The following is a 21,447-nucleotide window of genomic DNA, read 5'->3' as shown; positions in this document are numbered from 1 at the left end:
GTGACCACAGAGAATATACACAAGTGTGCGTGTGTGTGTGTGTGTGTGTGTGTGTGTGTGCGTGTGTGTGTGTGTGTGTGTGTGTGTGTGTGTGTGTGTGAAAACATACTAAACCTGTCTCTGCATAAAAAAGTCATGACTTTAAAATCTAATGTTAACAAAAATTACACACTTAAATGTCAAACAGTCAACTTCTACACCGTAAACTAAACATACATTTTTGGGGTACAAGAAAAACCTTGTAGTTTTTTCTCACTTCACTTTCTTCACTCAACATTCTGCATCTATAAAAACCTTGGAAAGCCCCTGAACAAATGCATTTTTTAATTTTTGGCATCATGATACAAATTGATAAAATGATAAAAAGAAAAAGTACTCTGACCTGATGATGGTGTGTGTGTCATGGTGTGTTTTCGTAGGTGTGAGCTGATTGTGTTCATGTTGTATATTTGATGATTTAGTCAGAGTCTGCAGACTCACAACAGTGAGGGGCTTCTGCTCTCCTCAGGTGCTGCTGCATTTTCGTTACTCAATGGACTTTCATTGTCCTCAGTCATGGTTGGTACACCTGCATTATGACAAAAATATTAATTAAAATCAGAATAATTTCTCATTTATCAGAAATCTTTTTTTAAGCTGCGACCAGCAGCTAATACAAGTCACTGTTGGTTGGTTCTTCTATATGTCTATCGGCCTCAAATCTGAAGGGCGCAGTAATGATTTGTGCCACTATGCATAAATAGTGGATGCTGTTGCCTTTCATGTATGCTGCAACCTCACACAAACCTACAATAGTGATTGTGGTTGTTAAAACAACAGGATATCTGGACTAAGGCAGTGAATAATTCCTCACAAATACTTCATTATAATACTATATAAATGGTGTATTTATATTTACAACTGAAAAAAGATGGATAAATGAACCTAACAGTTAAAACTGGTAACTCCATTCTAGTCCCGGGCAAGACAGCTTTGATGTTAATTCCTCTGACAAAGGAGTATTTTCTTTGGTTTTGACAAATGAAAAATATCATCATTTCCAGAGTCACAAAAATAAAATTTATACCTTATAACTTCACAGCTAAGTGAGCTGCAATGACACTGCAAACTCACTCAACTTCCCTCCAAACAAAAAACTACATTGCAGCATTGCACACATTCTTATGTGTCATCTGGGGATAAAAAGCGACAGAAACCCCAGTGTGTGATATGTAGTGAAGTGCTTGCAACTGAGAGTATGAAACCATCCAAACTGAAGCGCCATTTAGAAACAAAACATCCTGCATGGAAAGAAAAGTTGGCTGAGTTTTTTCAAAGACGACTCCAGGAGCTGAGGACATCACCAAAGTGTCTGACAGCGTCTTGCTCCAAACAAGAACAAGCTCTCCGGGCGTCTTACCATGTAGCTCACCATGTTGCAGAGGCCAATAAACCCCACACAATAGCCAAAGAGCTTATTTTATCTGCCGACATGGTAAATATATGTATTTATGTTAAAAAAAAAAGATGACATACATGTGTTTTCGAAGGATATTTTGCTTGGTTTGAATTCTATAAAAGTGGGTCGTGACTTAGTGAACATGGGAAAATGTGGGTCCCAGGGTGAGACCAGTTGAGAACCCCTGATATAAATCAAACCCATGGTTTGTTTTGACTTGATGTTTGCAGTGTAGACAGCAGCAGATGTCGCAATTACGTGATGCCAGGAGACACTGATGCAGTTAGGACAAGGTGTAACTGAAGAATTAGGTCAGTAACACAACTCAAAATCAAGTACCCTCACACTTATGGGTAAGAAGATACAGTAACTAGAAAATGCACTCAGTACAGCACAGACATCCATCAAGGAAGCATATCACATTCATAGTCGCATTTCTGTTTGTCCTTGTTGTATCTCTTGGGTCATTGGCATGAAAAGTTAATCAACTCTTCCTTAGCTCAGGGGCAATTTTTCTATTAAGTTTCATGTAAGCTTTTGAGATATCTTTGTGACAGACAAACAGACAAGACATACCCACTACACCAGGGTTAGGGGTTCTCAACCTTTTGTAACTTAAGGCCCACTTCTGTTCTGTTTTGTTCACTTGTTAAAAAAAATCCAAGGACCACCATCCCAAATAAATGAAAGAATAAATGTAACATGACAAAAAACTGGGCTGTAAATATGTGTTATGCCACTATCAGCTGTAATGACCAAAATATATATTCTGCTTACCCTCAATGAGACACTTTTGGCTTGCTTCTGGGAAACAATGACATCAGGTTGTGGTGGGATGGGTAAGAGGCTGACACGCAGAGTAGCATTCTAAGTTCCTTTCAGTTTGTTCCTTGTCTTTGATTTTGTGACAGCCACAATGGACTCACATGAATAGGTGGTGGTGAAAAGCAACAGAAATTTGATTGCCCATTTTGATAGAGAGGGATACTGACTGGTAGCCAGTATCAAGAATGAAGCAAGGGCAACTTGGGTGAGCTGAAGCTTCAGGCTGCTATCTGCTGATAGTTCCATCAGTCCATTTCCCAACACAGTGGATAGAGACATGTCTTCTGAAGTAAGATCCACAGAGAAAGCTAGCTAGCTAACAGTGGCAAAAAACACATTTGTCTCTACCTAATGCTGTGTCGTAATTGGATATTCAAACGTAACTGGTGACTGAAATTATGCATTTTAAATTGACACTTTTAATTTGTGTGAATTCTTGAGCACATTTAGATATACATATTTTTTTAAAACAATAAAACATTTTTTAACCATTTGGCAGTAACACTGCCTCCATGGCCCACTAGATGGCACTCTGAGGCCTAATTGTGGGCCACGGCCCACTGGTTGAGAACATAGACTGTGAAAAAATATAGACGTAGTCACCGTGCCTCGAGTGTAGCAATTTGGCCATTGCTATCTTGGATTTGGCCGCCACAATGTTTGATTTTTAGAGCCAGGAGTGACCATATTTGGACGAGAGGATGGAGCTGACCATAGCGCTACAAAGTTTTGTGTAAATCTGTTCATAATGTCTAACCCATTTCTTGGTGCAGATGAAGGCAGGAAACTTCATTGCCAACAAAATAGAGTTTTCACTGTACACAAGAGGGCTGATTGCTTTTTTATTAATCAACAAGTGCCGAAAATGCTGATTAATGTATTTGGCTGACAATGTATCAGCTTACAAGCAAACTGCACTTCTACTTTTGGATTTTCATTTGGATTGGGCTATTGGCTTATAGCCCAATCCAAAATAAATGCAAACCTGAATAAACCTTTAAATTTTTCTTCACCAGTCTAACACTTCATTTCACTTTCATTGAAATAAACAGCTGTATTTTAAAAATGCAAAGTAACACAGCGACTATTTGACCTATGAGAATTTGGTCAGACGAGAGCATATAGACCAGCTAATCGACCAGTCGACCAGGAGACTACAGCCTTAAACTTTTGTCTCCTTACGGTACAGCTAGGCCCCTCAGATCCCTAGATCAAGGGCTGCTAATCATCTCTCGATCACATTGGAAATCTTTCGGAGACAGGGCTTTTTCAGTAGCAGTACCTAGACTCTGGAATAGTCTCCCTGAAAAGAACCACAGAATCTCTGGACTCCTTTTAAAAGGGGTCTTAAGACCCACTTTTCTTGAAATGATATGTACTCTATATGCATGGATGTATGTACAAGTGTGTACATGTGTATGTGTGCAATATGGCCAGTGGACTGCATTTATTTAGGGCCTTTCTAGTCTTCGGACCACTCAGAGTGTTTTACACTGCATGTCAACCATTCACACACACATTCATACACTGATGGCAGAGGCTGCCATGCAAGGTGCCAACCATGCATGGCATTTGCATGGCAACCAGGAGGTTCTAATGCTCATTCACACACTCTCTCACACACCGATGGCACAGCCAATGGGGGCAATTTGGGGTTCAGTACGTTGTCCAAGGGCACTTCGACATGCAAACTGGAGGAGCCAGGGATCGAACCACCGATCTTCTGATTAGTGGATGACAGGATCTTCCTCCTGAGCCACATGTATGTATGTATGTATGTATTTTTGTATGTTTGTATATATCTAAGAATTTATGTTTTATGATAACTTCTGCTCAATTCTGTTTGTTGTAAAGCACTTTGGCACAAACCTGGTTTGTTTTTTTAAATTTAATGTCGACCATGACCTTGTTAATATATCATGATACCTCCTCATTTCACTACAAAAACCTAAATAAGGTAGCAGCTGGCTGGAGGGAGATCGCCAGGGAGCTGGAAGTATCTGGTTAAATTGCTGTTGGCTATATTGTCATCATTTTCAGTAAAGAACCATCTAAATATCACAATATATGTTTTCTGTTTAAAGAGTAAAAACATAGTACTCACTCATCTTCTACTTGGGTGGTTATGTCTTCAGTCTGATCTTGAGTGCACAGCTAATATGTATGTGGTTTGTTTACATGATGTAACAAAAGTGCAGAGTTGATCAGCTGTTCTGGAACTGAAAACTGTTCCATCTCAGCTTCCATCAACTCATAAAAAGTTTCCGTAAACTGTAAACAAGGACACAATAGCGCAAGGATGTTTAAGATGCTGGAATAAATATTGATCCTTATCTTGGAGTGAATACAGATGTAAAAATATTATGATTATTAAGATTTTTTATAACACTGGCACAGAAAAAATATGGTTGGGGTTTATTAGGAGCAAATAAAGCTGATCACTTCAATGTTTTTTGGGGTTGCCCCTCTATTAGCCTTTACTGGCAGGAACCAGGGCCAGCCTTATGATTTTGGTGGCCCTAAACAAGATTTTGTTTGCGGCCCCAAAACACTCCCAGCAAATCACCAAATCACCAAGCACCAAATCACACACATTGCTCATAACTCAATGAACACAAACAAAACTGTCTATTCAAAATATATGAAATTTGAGAAGTTAAGATACAATTGAAAATTACAAAGTAATCAAAATAATAAATAATAAAGTCAATATATTTAAACTTTAAAAAGCAACAAACTTGCACATAACAAGGTCTATAAAAAAAGATAATGACAAATGAACACCAATAAAACCAAAAATATTTAGCCAAATAAACAGCAACGAAAAATCAATGTAAGAGTGCAAAATCAGGGTTATACAAAGATTTGGATACAATTCTGTCAGTTCCTTCTTCTGGACAAAGTCCAGCAGTTCAAATGCAGTCATCCTGTTTGTAACTGAGGAAAGTTTCTGATTTCCATGGCCAGCTCTCTCCCATAAATGTCGCCTTCCTCTCCACTCCTCAGTGTGTTCTCAAGCTCCTCACATTGTTTCTCCAGTGCTTCATTAGCCAAGGTTGGGAAGTTTAGCAGGACCCCAAACTTGCTATAGAAGGCTGTGGTACCTCTGTTGTGACCTCTGCAGCTGCAGTCACATCAGAGGAGGGAGTAGATGCCCCCGAAGTCTCTGACATTGTCCCCTCAGCAGCAGTCATGTCAGCTGATGAGGTAGATGGTGCATTGGAAGTTCCTCCAAAATATTTCAAAAACACCCGTGAAAAGATTATATATTAGATTATTAACTTTATTATTAACTAATATAGGCTGTAAGACATTACATTGGTATGTTACATGTATCTTCCAGACCTATTTATTAACCACACAAGAAACACAATTTCATGCAACTATCCAATTATTATAAGTATGTCCAAATATGATCTACAAAGATACAATTTAACATATCTAGAATGCTAATGGTTAGCCTGAAACAATTAAGGGTAATTTGGACACTTGATATTTTATATATTAAAATAATAAATCAAAACACCAATTTAATGTTGCAAGAAAACATTGGCTGCTAGTTAACAAGGAAAGCTAGCCTTTATGAATTATAAATAATGCTTGCAATCCTACTCATGTTAGCTAGCAAGCAAATAGCAAGAAATCAAGCTTGTTCTAATGAAAAACGTTTCAGCTAAAATTAATAATACTACTTTATTCACTACTTTTTAGCCAGCTTGCAAAGTTAAAATTATTGTGGCTATGCTCAGTTTAATTCATTAAAAAACATGACTTTAATGTTGCAAAAAAAACGACTGTCAGATTCATTCAGTCAGATTCAATAAACAATAACATACCTTTATCCTGTGTTATTTTTCCATCTCCAATTTTCTCTTCTTTCGCCCTTGAGTGCCACTCCTAAATTTTCTTTTAGGAGCCATTAATGCAACGTTACTCAGTTCATGTAAATAAGTTGCAAATGGAGATTTATTGCCAAATTAACCAGCAGCAGGCTCAACAAGATGGCGGTGCTGCTACATAACAACAAACCGTTGACCAAACGTCACCCACAATGCCGCTAAGTTACCATGGTTACACACTGAGTTTGTTGCTGCTGTTGCGGCTGTAAAACGGTGGATAAATTGTTTTCAGTGTCACACTACCCCCGCGAAACGACTCATCTCACTATCAGAATTTGATCCATAACAGTTGGAAAGTCTAGAAGAGGTGCACAATTAAATTATTTTATCCCAGTTCAAGTTAGCACAGGGCAAACTGCAAGTTAGCTGCTGATCTACAGAGAGATTTATCAGGCAGTGATAGGCTTAATCAGCATTGTGTGAACTTGTTTGGCAGGGGCTTAAATGTAAAGGATGCTCATTTAAATGTAAAAGTCCCGCACTGTAGTGTGAGGAGTGAGCCACACAGAAAGTCACACTGATTGCGTGCCGCCCCCCCCCCCCCCCCCCTAGTGGTTGTGGCCCTAAATAAACCGCATAGAGTGTTTATGCCAGGGGCCTGCCCTGGCAGGAACTAAAGAAATGTATGGAGAAAATATTGAGGGTAGAATTTCTGCTTACATTTGAGGTATTATACTTATATCATACTTATAGATAAACATTTGTTTAGGATGATGTTATTTACAAATAAAATGCTATTACCAGAAAATGACTGAAGACAGAGGTACCTAAGGTTGAAGACTGGGTTGATGTAATACATATACATATATATGATGGAGAAGTTGGCTTTCTCCTCCAGATAGGGATTGGACAAATTTAATATAATTTGGAAAAACTTGATTAAATATACATTGCCAATTAGGTCAGACTCTATATGATAGAGTGCACAAATTCGAGAACCCCTTGTTTCATCACTATTTTGAAATGTTGTTTTACTTAATACACTGGTAACATGTTTAGAATCTCTACTCCGACAGAAGTAAAATTTAGGGGTAGATGTATATACAGTATCTTGAAATTAGTCCTTTTATTTTATTTTCATTTTGTTTTAATTTTTAGTTTATCTTTCATGTTTAAAGAAAAAATAAGAGACAATAAATTGTTTGAATATGTGAATATCTACTACTTCTATTACTTATACTCTATTCTATTCTATTACTTATATATATATACAATATATGCATGCAAACTGCTGCCTGTTTAGATTTACATTTATACAGTGACACAGTTTTCATTTCTCTCATGGTTGTTAACATTCATCTCAGACAGCCCCAAATCACACTAAGTATCATAAATGTTAGTGAGTGAAACATTTTTTATTTTATTTTGAGGGGTTCTAACATAGTTTTGTATTTGTCTCACCTATGTAACCTAGGAGACATTGCTTGCAGCCCAATGACTATCTGTTTTGGGATCCTCAGTCATTTTGGATTTTTGCCTTGTAGTAGTTTGATCTATTGAACAGAGTGTCATGTTATTCCTTGTAAGAATCTGTGTTTCAGCCAAACTTCTGTCTCAGCAGTAGAAAACCCAGGGAAACTGTACAGATGTGTCCAGTGGATGCTGCTGATAAGATTTCTAGAGAAAGATGACGGAGCAGAGCTACAGTTTTGGGAGCTAATAAGGAGAGGTGCATTTGAGCGGCCTTGGATAAGCCCGAATCTGTATTTAGCTTGATTGTTGGCCATCTGTGTCTAAGCTGAAAAATATTTAAAGGAGACTCTGGAGCCAGTGAGAGAAATAATTAATTGCTTATGAAAACAGGCCCTTGCCAAAGACCATATAACAAGAGCCCCTGCTAAATGAAGCATCATAATGTAGGAATGTCCAACATGAACCCTATCAGACCAAAGCGCCTTCACTTTTCCATATAGGCAGCCCAGCGTCAGGCTCATAATGAAACCATTTGGTGGGTTTGGATGTACAGCTTTTATTTCTGGCAGCTGCTCCTGTTCTGCTTTATTTGCCTTGTAAACCAAAACACCAAACACTTCAAACCCAACACATAGTTTATTTCAAATTTCTCTTCACTAATCAAAATGTAGCAGGCACATAATTAAACCACTACAAAAGTTTTGTCATCATCAGAAACCTACAGTAATTAAGTCAAATGATGCAGGAAGTTACATTATATTGTGTGTGTGTGTGTACACATGTGTGCGTGCGTGCATACATGTGTGCATGGTCCAGGTATTCCTCATGTCGTGGGGACATAAATCTGTTTACACAGTCATGTTGTGGGGACTCGCCTCCCTAATGAGGACAAAAAGCAAGTCCCCTTAATGTTAATCAGTAATTTTAGGGTTAAGACTTGGTTTTAAGTTAAGGTAAGTTTAGGGTTATGTTAAGGTTAGGATAAGTCTCCTGGAGATGAATGTAAGTCAATGTAATATCCTCTGAAGTGAATGAAACATGACTCTGTGTGTGTGTGTATGTGTGTGTGTGTGTGTGTGTGTGTGCTGCTTAAATGTTTGCAGTTTTCACAGGCTCTGTGTCTCAACTTGCCGTAAAAAAATATCAGTTCAAGTTTTTAATAAATAGCATATTTAAATCAACTGGTCAATTCATGTGTATTTAATAACTTTGTCACAATATTGCATGACTTGCATGAGTAATACAAACATCGCGGCCTGCTGCTGAGTGTAGTACAGCACAATGTAGCATGCCCTTTTCAATCAAGGAATGAGGAATATAGAACTTTTATTTCCACTACCAAAACTGAGTATTGATAGTAATGAGGAATTAAAGCTAGTTTATCTGCTAATTCAAAATTATCAGGCATATTAATATTTGAAATAAATATTCCTTAGTATGTAAAGTAAAGTAAAGTATTTAACAGTTGTGAAAAAAGGAAAATTGTATGTGGCAATGTGAAAGCACAGAGCTGTATAGTATTAGTACTAATATGTACTATTAAATATGTTGTTATAATTAGTTAATCTAGGACACAAAATGCAGGACACAGACTTGTAGATAGAAGCAGTTTAGAAAAGAATTTATTGCAAAACAGTTTGGTTCAATATCATCAGATTCCAATATAGGAGCAGCTCTGTATAGTTTAAGCAGGTTGAGGAATGAGGTTTGCAGCAGAGCTGGGCAGGCAGTGAGTTAAGGACCCAGATGAGAGATGGGTGACAAGGACGAAGCTGGTCATGGCAGGCAACTGTGGCAGACTGGAGTGTAAACCTGGAGCACAGGGAGACTCAGAATTAGTAATGTGCAAACTGATATGAAGAACAACATACTCGAACTGGCCTTGACGTTTGTACCACATGGTAGACTGAACAATCTGGCAGTCTGGATGGATGAGCTGGGGTTTTATTCTGAGTCTGTTGTTCTTGTGTTGTGTAGCGGGTTGCTATCAGGCTCAGTGTGACTATAGACAGGTGACAAATTAAAGGAAAAAACAGTTCAGGTCTGAATGCTTGGCCCCTACAGTGAGGGGATCTGATGGCTCTGTTATGCTGTGGTGGACATTTTGCTGGCATGGTTTGGGTCCACTTAGTTAGCTGTCAACTGGATGTAGCCTACTGGACTGCCTCGACTGCTGCTAGCTTAGCTAGGTTTGTTTTTAACCTGGTGGTTACTTAGCCGATCGCTTTACTGAGGATTCTAAGCAATTTTTGCCTTTGGATTTTATTCTTCTATCCCCGGTTGAGGAGCTTGAGGGACAATGCTTGAGTATTAAAGATAGGAGAGGTTTCTACAGTTTAAATGGACTTACCTCACCCCCTCAACAATGGCCATAGCAGATGAAATCTCCAATATTAAGCCTGAACTCTCCTTCATTAAAAGTCTCATAAATGATCTCCTCCAGTGGCAGTCACTGCTCCAAGACTGCTTGGCCTGTTTGTTGAAAAAACATTTTTGTTAACTGAAATAAAAATAAAAATGAATTAAAAAAAACAAACTATAACTAACTGAAACTGTATTGTGTGAGTACAAAACTGACTAAAGCAAACAAAATTATAGAGAAAACATTCTTAGTTTTTGTCAGTTTATTTCATACATAAGCTTAGTATTTTGGGTGGATATGAAATCTAACTTCTAATTTTTTTTGCTGTGCCAGTTTCACACCAGCTGGCGGCACAGTGGCACAAGCAAGGATCACCTCACAGTCCACTGCATGTTGCCAATCCATCCATTGCTGGCATCATGGTGGTAAAATCAGGTGCCAGAGTCCCATTTGGGATTACTTTGAATATGACTGTGTCACAGATAAGAGCAAGTGTCTTGTAGTGGAAGGTGATAAAATATGTGGAACATTTCTCAAAGGAAAAATCCCACAAATCGTAAAGTCCATTAGAAAATCTTGCACAAGAAGGCTAACCTAGTTTACCTTGACAAGGTAAGGGAGAGCGGAGTCAGAGTTGGAGGAGTCAGAAGCGGAGGGTGAGGAGAGTGGAGGCCTCAGTGACTGTGGTTATAGCAAATACTTTATTTGTCTTAATAATTTAATAATTTCCTTTTTTTATTTTGAATATTACATTTCACATGGATATAAACAGCACTGTCAACTTTAATTTGATATTTCCCCATAGAGTTCAATAGAAAAAAAATGTACAGAATGTAGATAGCCTATATGCTGCAGAAAGGCTGGAATTAGAACCTGATGATAGATATCAGGGTTTGGTCATGTTTATACAACAAGCTTCCCCAACACTGGAGATGCCTCTAATGAACATGTGGTCCCTTTATTTTTTCTTTTCAAACTAAAATGACTGTAATGATATTTAGTCTTTATTGGCATGAAAAACTACCAATGCTTTTGTACTTGGCTGAGGCTCAGGAGGTAGAGTGGGTTGTCCACTAATTGGAAGATTGGTGGTTCAATTCCTGGCTCCTCCAGTTCACATGTCGAAGTGTCCTTGGGCAAGATGCCAAAGCCTAAATTGCTCCTGATGGCTGTGCCATCAGCATGTGAATGATTAGAATCCCTCTGATAGGCAGGTTGGGACCTTGCATGGTAGTGGGTGAATGTGACTTGTAGTGTAAAAAGCGCTGAGTGGTCGTAAGACTAGAAAGGCGCTATACAAGTACAGTCCATTTACCATTTATTCAATTGTCCTACATCAGTAACCAACAGTATCAAATAAGCCTGCTCAAAATTGTCATGCTAGGGTCACAGCAATTTTCCAACCCAAGTAGGATACACCTGTTAAAACTGGTGCCTTGCAAGGTAAGCCTATTTTAGCCCAGGTTCAAAAGTTTGACATTGACAGTCTGCACTTTGACATCATAGTTACTGTCATTTTATATAATTTCATATCCAAGATAAAAATTAACAATGAAGACACAATATTAAACAATTTGTCATACTGTGGAAAAAAGTTTTGTGGAGCTCACAGTGTAAGAAATTAAATATAATAAAATAAGTAAGCGTAAATGATGATCCCTGTCCTAGAACAGCCCTTACTCATGAATCAATTTTTATTAAATCAAAGACATGGCTCAAGTGGATTATAACAGAAACACAACTGTACAACTATTTTTTTGTGCATTTACATTTGATGCTTAAATTATGATTGTCTGTGTTCTCTTTTTGCTTTGCCAAGGACTTGACCTGCCAGATGATGGGGAGAACAACAAGTTCCAGAGAATGCCATGCCTGGCCCACAACCTTCAGCTCATACTCAAAGATGCCATGAAGCACCCAAGTGCTGATTCAGTCATAACGAAAGCAAGAAATCTGTTACACACTGTGAGGAAATTGTTAGTGGCAAATGAAGAAATGATCAAAAGGTGTGGCAAAACACTGGTCCTGGATTGTAGCACATGCTGTAACAGCACTATTGATATACCGAGAAGACTGCTGGAGACCAGAGCTGAACTAAACCAAATGCATGAGGATTTGGACATGGACACACCTCTCACAAGCAATTGGACTAAGCTGGAGAACCTTGTCAAGCTGCTTGAGCCCTTTGCCATTCACACAGTCCAGCCTCAGAGTGACAGCCAGTCACTCTCACAATAGTGCCATGCCTGTTCAATCTTGAGGCACACCTGCTGGCGACTACTATTGGACAGCATTTACCTTAAGTGCTGCTGAAGTCCTTGTGAGAACATTTCGCTGGCATTCTTAGCCCTGATTCCACACAGCTTGGTGCTACACCAGCTGGAGCCTGCCAAATGGATCCAAGTGTCTCACTGGTTCTTCAATCACCAGACACAATGCCCCCTGAGGATGGCAGCACAGTCTCTTGTGTAGAACCTGACAGCTCAGTATAACCCAGCTTCTGCTTCTCATGATGATGTTGCCACTACAAGGGCCACTCAAACTCCAACAGGAGTCTCTCTTACTGTCCTTCAGAAATACCGCTTCCTTCCATCCTGTTTAGAGGTCACAAATCATCCACAGTCATCCACAAATCAGCCTAATGTGACCAATAATCTGTTGACCAAAATTAAGAAGCATGTCAACGACATCAAACAGGATGTGTTTAATGAGACACCATTGCAGTTCTGGAGATTGAGAGGCTGTCTATCCAAAACTCCAACAGGAGCCTGTGGCATTGGATCTCCTTAGTGTCCCTGCCTCACAAGCCTTTGTGGAGTGCATTTCTCTGTGTGCAGACTGCTGTCAACTGTCCTTAGAAACATAACACCCACATCTCTGGAGCAACGTGTTTTCCTCAAAACCAACAAGAAATTGTTGCTTGACTGAACTACACCCATCTCTCTCTTTCTCACCCACCCACATTCACACACACAGTCACACACACACACACACACACACACACACACACACACACTTGAAATCTTGAAAAGCCGTATTTGAAACAGCTGATTCATTCATAATGCAAGGACTTCATTTTTTTTTAGTTTACAATGTTGGACACATAGCTATATATACTTAGAAAAGCAAAGCACAGGGAGCAATATCTTGCCAGCTATTTGGCTCTCAGTGTACTTCTGGGTACATGTGCACTTTAAGTGTCCAAAACATTCACTGTATTCATTGTATATTGTCAAGTACAACATGTGAGGTATTGTATTGTTAATCATCTGCAATGATTTGCCATCGAGCTGCAGCATCTGCATCTAGTGCTGGGCAGCCCAATTCGATTGATTAACTTTGAGTTGGTTCATCTAAATGAATCAAAAGTCTAGAGTTTATTGGGTTCTTGAGTTTTTTTCATTTTTTTCTCAGAGCTCCCTGAGACTCCTGACTCCCAAGCAATGTCATGTGTGGCTTGTGAATGGGTTTGATACATGCTGTTCTTGTGTGTCTTTAGCCTATTGGCTATTTTGATTTTTACCTGGCACACTACCTGCACCTCGCCTCAGAAGCAGAATTACATGCATTTTGCACTTAAGGCTGCATCTTTTGGTCTGTTGTTGTTGTTGTCTTTTATAGTTGTTTTGTGGATAGTTCGTCTGTCCTAACTGTGAATAGATTTTTCTAAACGATGTGATGTTTTGTTGAGTTTTTATTACACATTACATTTTCTGACCTTGTCGAATCTTGCCCCTGAGAAATGGCCCATATCACAAAAAAAAAAAACTAAAACTAACACTGAAACTCACCACCTCAGCTGTTCTCAGTTGAAGTCAAGTGCCACTGCTCCCTGCCTCAGAGGTTGGCTACTGCTGTCACCTGCCAGCTCCCTTTCAATCTTGCGGCTTACACGGATGGGGGTAGCTCTGTGCCTGAAATCTTGGTGTTGGGCAACACCTTTGCCCTAGCCAGAACAAATTGAACAGGGGGGCATTCAGTTTTCAGAGGGGGGCCAGACTGTAAGCATGTTTGGAAATGTATACTTTTACAGAGTAAAAATGCCAATACCACTATGTGATAGGAGAACCGCTCATATGAAGACAATGCTTAACAACCCGTGCTTTGATACAAAAGTGAATCACAAACTTATTAATTACACAGTCTTAACAGACAAAGGGTTCGCTAGCAGTCTGCGTCAGAGTGCATCACAGCGTAGCACAAGCATTTTCTAATACAAAATTAATGACAAAAAACAGAATTTTGCAGAAGCAAAAGCTGATTAATTTAAACAAAATGCCACACCAAGTCTGAGTTTAAATGGGTTTGTAATCTGTTCTGAGCAGCATAAGCATTGTTGGCCTCAGTAATGAACTGTGACTCTTAAACCTTGGCTCTCTCACCCCCCTTCCTCTGTTTGGAAAAAAAAGCAAACTAGCAGCCTAGCTTACTATGTCCACCCCTATAGTACTGCAAAAGTTACCTATGACAATTCCAACTCTGAAACAAGAATTAAGACACTAGTCCAGCCTTAGCAATGCAACAAGCAAACAGCATTGAGAGAGTGAGAGTTATCACCAAAACAGAAAACAGCAAATTTCTTAAGCAAAATGCAAATCCTCACATAAGATGTGTGTGTACCTCAGTGGAAAATGGTGACAACGGGCTGGGGTGCAAAATGACAGCCACCACCTCCTGCCACACAAAACCAACAAGATTTTATGTAAGCCTACACATCATGTTAGTGCACACACAGCCAAGCAACCATTAATAATGTGCATAATGAACGCTGAGTTGGTAAATTTACAGATTGACCAGTAATTTTGCATAATGACCATTTTCTCAAATAATCCTTAACATATACAAAACAGTGTCAGCGGTGGCCTGAATAAAATCAGTTGGCACAGCTACCTATTAGATTTTAAATAACTTACCCTTTGATGATTGTATTAAGTAACTTGAAAAGGAAGTCCTGGAGTTGAGAAGAATCCTTGGTTTTCTGCACCAAATTAAGCTCTAGTGACGGTCTTCCTTTGCTGATTAACTCCATTTTTTTTTATTAAAAGTTCATCTTGAAAGTGGCTAGATAGTACAGTCACTAGCCAGATGGTGTCGAAAGCTGCAGTGGGGTTGAGGAGGATGAGAATACTGAGGTGACCAGAGTCTGAGGAGAGGAGGAAGCCGTTTGTGACTTTGAAGACGGCTGTTTCAGTGCTGTGCTGTGAGTGGAAACCGGAAAGGTTGAGGATTGTATTGAACTTATTCCAACACTCATCAAACTTCACCCTTCAGTCCATACTGTGATAGTGTATGCCGTAACTAAAGACATCATGCCTAGATGATCAGCCAAGCTGCACCAGGACATTGAATGACTATGCTGCACAATCGAGAGTCTGGGAAAAAGCTATGTAAATGTCTGGCCCCATACCCACTCTTTCAAAGGGTGTTGAACATTTTAGTCATCTTTTTAGCCTCCACCAGTGGCTGCAAAATTTCTGTTCAGCAGCAGGATATAACTTTATCAGCAATTTTGATTATTTCTGGACTAAGCAGGATTTCTACAAAATAGATGGCTTCCACACAAATAAGAAAGGAACAAGGCAACTAGTTTCTAATTTTATCCATTTTATAGCTTTTAATTCTCTCTGACACACATCTCAGCACGACCCTTCCCACTCTCTAACTTCTCCTTTCTTCTACAGTGAGAGTCCTGCTGGCCTTTTCTGTGATTTTAAAGCACCATTCCTGTTGTGACCAGTGAAAGAAGGAACAGGTGTTAAGCAAGCCATATTTCTCCCCGTATGGTCACTCCGTCTAAGCTCATTCACATTCCCTGCTGGCCTATGTCTCCTCCACTGCCCCATGCCAAAATGCCAAATATATTCAAGACAGGGCTACTCAATGTAAGATCTCTGCTAAATAAGTCTTTGTGTTTCATTTAATCACAGAATCTGGACATTTTTATGATAACAGAATTGTGGGTGCAACCTGAGGATTTTACTTTTCTAACTGAAAGCCTCTCCTCCTGGCTACTCTTCTTTTCACCAGGGGGGAGTGGTAGCTCTTTTCTTCAGAAATAATTTCAATCTTTCTTGTATTGACTTAGGACTGTTTTTGTCTTTTGAGACATTTCCATTTGTATTTAAGGTGACTAGCCAGTGTCTGTGCCTTCCAGTCTACAAACTCCCCAAATTTTCTTTTGGTTTTATAAACAAATTCTCAGAGCTCCTATCAATAATCTTACCCAAATATGACAGGTTTTTGATTCCAGGTGATTTTAATATTCATGTCTGCTGCACCTCTAACAGTCTAAGTGCTGATTTTTTTTTATCCCTGATTGAGTCTTCTCTCACCTACTGGGCACTCTCATTGTCAGGGCAATTACTCTTGATCTTGTTTTATCTTATGGTCTTACATTATCTGACTTGACATGTTCTGATCTTTGTATTTCTGATCACTATTGTGTATTGTTTTAATTTGGTTTCACCTCCTTGTTTTAGCTGCTCATGTACACAATTACGATCTAGACTTTTTAATTTTACCACCGTCAATACTTTTAGTAAGGCCTTTAACACTATCCCTTGCAAGATATAGCCCTTATTATCAGTGGATTAGCATTAACTAATTTCAATATAATCTGCAATTCCATCTTTGGATGGAGGCTGCCCCAGCTGCAGCCTCAGGTGGATCAGGGCAAGTTTCAACCCCCTGAGTAGGCGCTCTCTTCTTTGAATGTATGGGGTTATAAGTGCCTTTCCCAGCTGCTCCAGGTTCTCCCTCCTCTTGTTCCGCTTATCAGTCATCCAGGTAGGGTTGATCCTGTTCCATGTCACAAAGGTATTGTATAAGAACACATCAATGATGTAATGGAAGATGACCAGGGGCCAGCGTCATCTTCTTGCAGCTGTAAGTTACAATCACCTTGTCCAGGTTACCACGCCTCCCTTGTTGTGGTTGTAGTCCAGGATGATGGCTGACTTCCTGTCCTCATGATCACTGATCTCAGCCATTTTGTGCAGTGTGCTCAGGAAGACCACATTCTTCTTCCTCTTCAGGAGGTAAGAAACTAGAGTGGTGGTGGGGGTGAAGGGAAACTTTGATGAGAAGACCTCTCTTCCCCCTTGTTACGAGGAGTGCAGGGGGAGCTCAGGTTTGTTTTTTCTAACTGTGCCAATCATGGTGATCTTCCTGTTCAGGAGCTGCTGGCTGAGTTCATCAGAGGTTAAGAAACTGTCACACATGACATTGTGCCCCCTCAGTGCGTCACAGGCCACTATATCTTGATGCCAGACTTTGCTGGCTTGCTGGGTGTATACTGCCAAAAAGGACGGTGACCGTTTTACAAAAGACATTACTATTAGTAGTTAGTATCAGTGTCACAGAAAAGAATCACAAAAATCGATGAAATTACAGCAATAAAAAGCAGTGAAAACCTCTGAATGTAACCAGTTGCGCATCCACTGTTATTTCAGGCCCAGGTGTGTAGAGGTCTGGCAGATGCTCTACCCACTTCTCCCAGACCTCTCTCATGGCCACCAGTTTGTCTCTCACATGTCTTGCAGGTCTTGACTCATGGTTATGAAATTGTAGCATTCTTGAGAAGGTGTGAAAGACTTTCAGGGGCATTGTAGCATGTTAAATTGCCCTTCCACTCTGCATCCTAGAGACTAGAGGTAGCCTCACCTCTAGACCTATACACAGCCACTAAGATTAACAGCCCTATATAGGCATGCGGGTCAATTTCATCCATCCTTTTCCAGTTGTCTCCATATTTGCAAAAACCCTCCAAATTTGTCATCGTCAGGATGATTTTTTTGATGGTTGGTATGATGAATATGTAGAATGTTGAGGCAATGTCCTGGGCATGGGCAACTGCATGTCTTGTGGGCCCTGGTTTCATCCTTATGACATTTTGTGCTGCCATCCTGCCCTGGTTGTTGTATGGCGACAAGGACCATGTTATTTTGCTGTTCTTTAACAAAAATGTCTCTCTTTCAGCCTGGGGGATGTCTTCATTTCTTCTTCATCTGATGATGATGCATCGTGCTCTGGGTTGTATTCCTCCCGATCTTCTTCTTCAGATACCTCCTCCTCTTCTAAATCTTTGTTCACTTGTTCCTCCTGGACATCTGAAAAAATCTGATCTACGACCTGTTGGGCACTGAAACCTGCACTCATGGCTTCAGCAAAGAGAGAACTAGCAGCACTGTCATCTACAGCACTTTTATAGCCTCTGACTGTATTGTTTAGTGAGTGTGTTTATGTGTATGTGTGTGTGTCTGTGTCTTTGTGGTTTTTGTGGTGTGTAAATGATTTTAAAACTGCTGGGTCAAATGACCCTAAGACAATCTTTGTACCCTGGTGGTGTGCTGCTTTCATGGAAATATGAGCAAAGGTGATGTTTCACTTTTTCTAATGTTGGGGTCACTCTAGGAAAAGTCATCAAATTTCAAGTTGAAAAAAGATCATTTAGGGGGTTTTCTCTGCTGTTAAACATCGTTGCGGGTCATTTTTGACCCTGAAGACAACACAAGGGATAAACTATGTGTGTCACCAGCACTTGTAGCAGCTGAAGTGTTTTCTGTAGTTGTAAGTAACGCAGTCCTGGTGATTAGGCTGTATCAGTCATTATAACACAGTCCAACCAGTGTGAAGCCTCTCGCTCTTTGTCTTATCTGTGGCTTTTGTGCTGATATGGGAGCATACAGTAGATGTTGGTGGCACAGCATGCCAAAGCAAATGCAGCAAAATGTCTCTGCCACACTGGATTGATTAAGTCAGAGATCTGACAGGGAATTAGCTGTGTGCACTGCTGATGTCATCAGTTTAACATCCATGGCCTGGTATGGGCTCTGCAGACTGTGAGACTGGACTCATTTCTGATTATTCACCACATTTGTGCAAACTGTTTGTTCATGGATGGTGTTTTTTCTGATGAAAGTATGTTGCTGTGTTTGCATACAGAGGACCTTGGCTCTCATTCATTCTCTGCTGAAAGATTTATTTATTGTGATTCTCACTAATGGCATAAATAAACCACTACACATAATACAACCACCTGCCTCTTTAACTGAGCAGTGTTGTTAACATTAACCTTAAGAAATCAATTAGTTGAAAATCATCACTAATTATATAATGTAAGCTGGCTGAGTTTAACAGCAATTACCTGTCACACTTAAAAATAACAAAACAAGAGCAGAACCAACCAGAGCTCCTGTCTCTCAGCCTGTTTCTGGCTGAGTGATAGAGAAGATAGAGAGAGTGGCGATCTATTGACTCTATAAAGCTTGTTGTGCGTTCATTGCATTTTTTTCTAAGGTAAGAAGTTGAAATCAGCTGTGATAATGAATTCTCTTCTATTTTTCATTTAGCAATAACTATCACAGGATATTGACACTATGTTTTACAGCATTTAAGCTCCCTACCATCTAGCAAATTGACAGATTTAACAAACTAATTTCTTTTTTTTAGCTTTTTCATCTTAACTCATCATTTTCTTTATGTTGTGTGTTCTATGTTATTAATACCATAGCACTTTGAGTTTCACTAACAATGATAAGTGTGGTACAAATTAAATGTATTATTATTATTTATTATTATATATGATAACAGACTGTAGCTGAACGTTATATCACAATCACCAGCACCAAGTGCTGGGTGCTGAACCAAACAGCACCTCGGTAGTGGAGATATATTCACAGATTTGAACTTCCTGAATCAATAACTCATAAGTGCAACAGTGTTAAAACACAAACAACGCCTCTTTTCTACCGTAGTAAGGTAACAATATTGGTAACATTGATAATCAAAATATAATTCATCTGTGTATTTTACTCAAGAAGATTGCACTTTAGCACCACAAAGCAATTACGCTTAGGGCACCCAAATGGCAGAGGCCCTGACCAATACTACGAATGTGTCAGCTAAGATTAGTGTGTTGGCAGTGGTGAAACAAGAAATATGATGCTGAGTATCGGCCAGTAATATAACACTGATATAGACCAATGAAATAATAATAAAAAAATTTAAAAAACATGTAAATAAAGAGTTTGACAGTTTACAGGCAGTGGGATAGATGACTGATTACACAGTATGTAGAATATGGCTGTTAGGCTGTTAAGTTATTTCACTAGACTGTCAGTTTTTTACTTTTTTTACATGAACATGTTTAATAAAATATACAGTATATGCTTGTATCTGTTCTACAGTGTGCCAGTTTATTTTGTCATATTCAACAGTGAATACCCAGACCCTCTCAGAGTGTTGGTGCATCCCCTGCAGCACAAGTGTAATAAAGCTTCAACTGTAATTTTATATAAAACAGATATGGAAGTCATGTGTGTGTATTCTGGATTTAAATTACTGGATGTGCATCCTGGTATATGTCAAGATGGGCCTCAAGGTACTGTATATGCATCCCAACATTGTATCAAGTACATTTTAAATTGACAGTAAAGGGTTTCCATGTTGGTCCTTGCAGTCGACAACAGAACAATTAGCTTTGCTCTAATCTTGGACATTTTATGTGATAACCAAGAAATAACAATAGTGGCCAAAGAGGTAGATCTAGGTAGATCTTGCTATTGTTATCTGAGCACCGTGGACCGCAATCAGCAAATCAGAATGGCTTTTTGAAACACTTACTTCCTGATACATGGAGAAAGAAGGGATGGTCTTTTCTCATACTCTGTGAGTTTGTAGACACACTGACAACATCTATCTATGTGTCTAACCATTGGAAAAGAGATATTATGTTACCTTTAACATGTATTTGTTTAATCTGTACAAAGAATTTGTTGTCTCGCAGGCTCCAGGAAGTTGCTGTGCCCAGTCAAGAAATAGTCTGGCCCATAATAACACCACAGCATGTCATTTTTACATTTCAGATTTTGTATGGATTAAAAATACAACATAACATGTTAATAAGTTAGCTTTAAAGGTGCTGACAGGTGGATTTTGTGGTTTTTCAGTCTTGTTCTAAGCTAAGCTAGCAGGCTGCTTGTGGTGATATCAGTCTTCTCATAGGCCTATAACTCTCGGCAAGAAAGCAAATAAGCGTATTTCCCAAAATGTCAAACTATTCTGTTAAAACAGTGCTATGCATTGGGTGATTATTGAGAATAGTGATACAGTGATTGGTCTGTGTGCGTGTGTGAAAGCAGTCAAGTTTTTAACTTCTCTCTCAAGCTTTATTTTCATTTGACACTATGATGGCAGGCTATTTCTTGTCTTCAATCAGAAACACTTTTGACTTTAGATATGGTCAGTACATTCTAGTTTGCTTGATTTTAAGTCAGTTTACTCTGAGATAGTAACCCTAATGATGTCATAGTTATGTCAACAAGGTTATCAGCTTGGGTTTGGAGATTACAAACTCATAACAGAAAGCTTGCATTACAAACTGGAGGTGTGGAGTTTGAAATACATGGACATGTATTGTAGGTTCATGTTTTTTTTTTTGTTTGTTTTTTTTTTGTTTACATCTGTCTCGATGTAATTTACCTGCTCTCACCTGCAATGATTATTATTAT

The 21,447-nt window shown here is 39.2% G+C and overlaps 1 long non-coding RNA gene and 1 pseudogene across 1 annotated transcript; both read right to left on the bottom strand.

The window, feature by feature from the left end:
* Positions 1-9,177: 9,177 nt before the first annotated feature.
* LOC137199594 (uncharacterized) lies at positions 9,178-14,526 on the bottom strand. The gene is made up of 3 exons (XR_010931809.1): positions 13,729-14,526; positions 9,926-10,047; positions 9,178-9,387 (listed from the first exon to the last, which is right to left on the bottom strand). It is a non-coding gene; the product is annotated as an uncharacterized lncRNA (long non-coding RNA).
* Positions 14,525-18,834, bottom strand: LOC137199586 (uncharacterized; annotated as a pseudogene).
* Positions 18,835-21,447: the final 2,613 nt, after the last annotated feature.

This window comes from Thunnus thynnus, chromosome 16 (genome assembly GCF_963924715.1).
Source record: "Thunnus thynnus chromosome 16, fThuThy2.1, whole genome shotgun sequence".
NCBI classification, from domain to species: Eukaryota; Metazoa; Chordata; class Actinopteri; order Scombriformes; family Scombridae; genus Thunnus; species Thunnus thynnus.
This window is presented reverse-complemented; position numbering and strand designations above follow the sequence as displayed.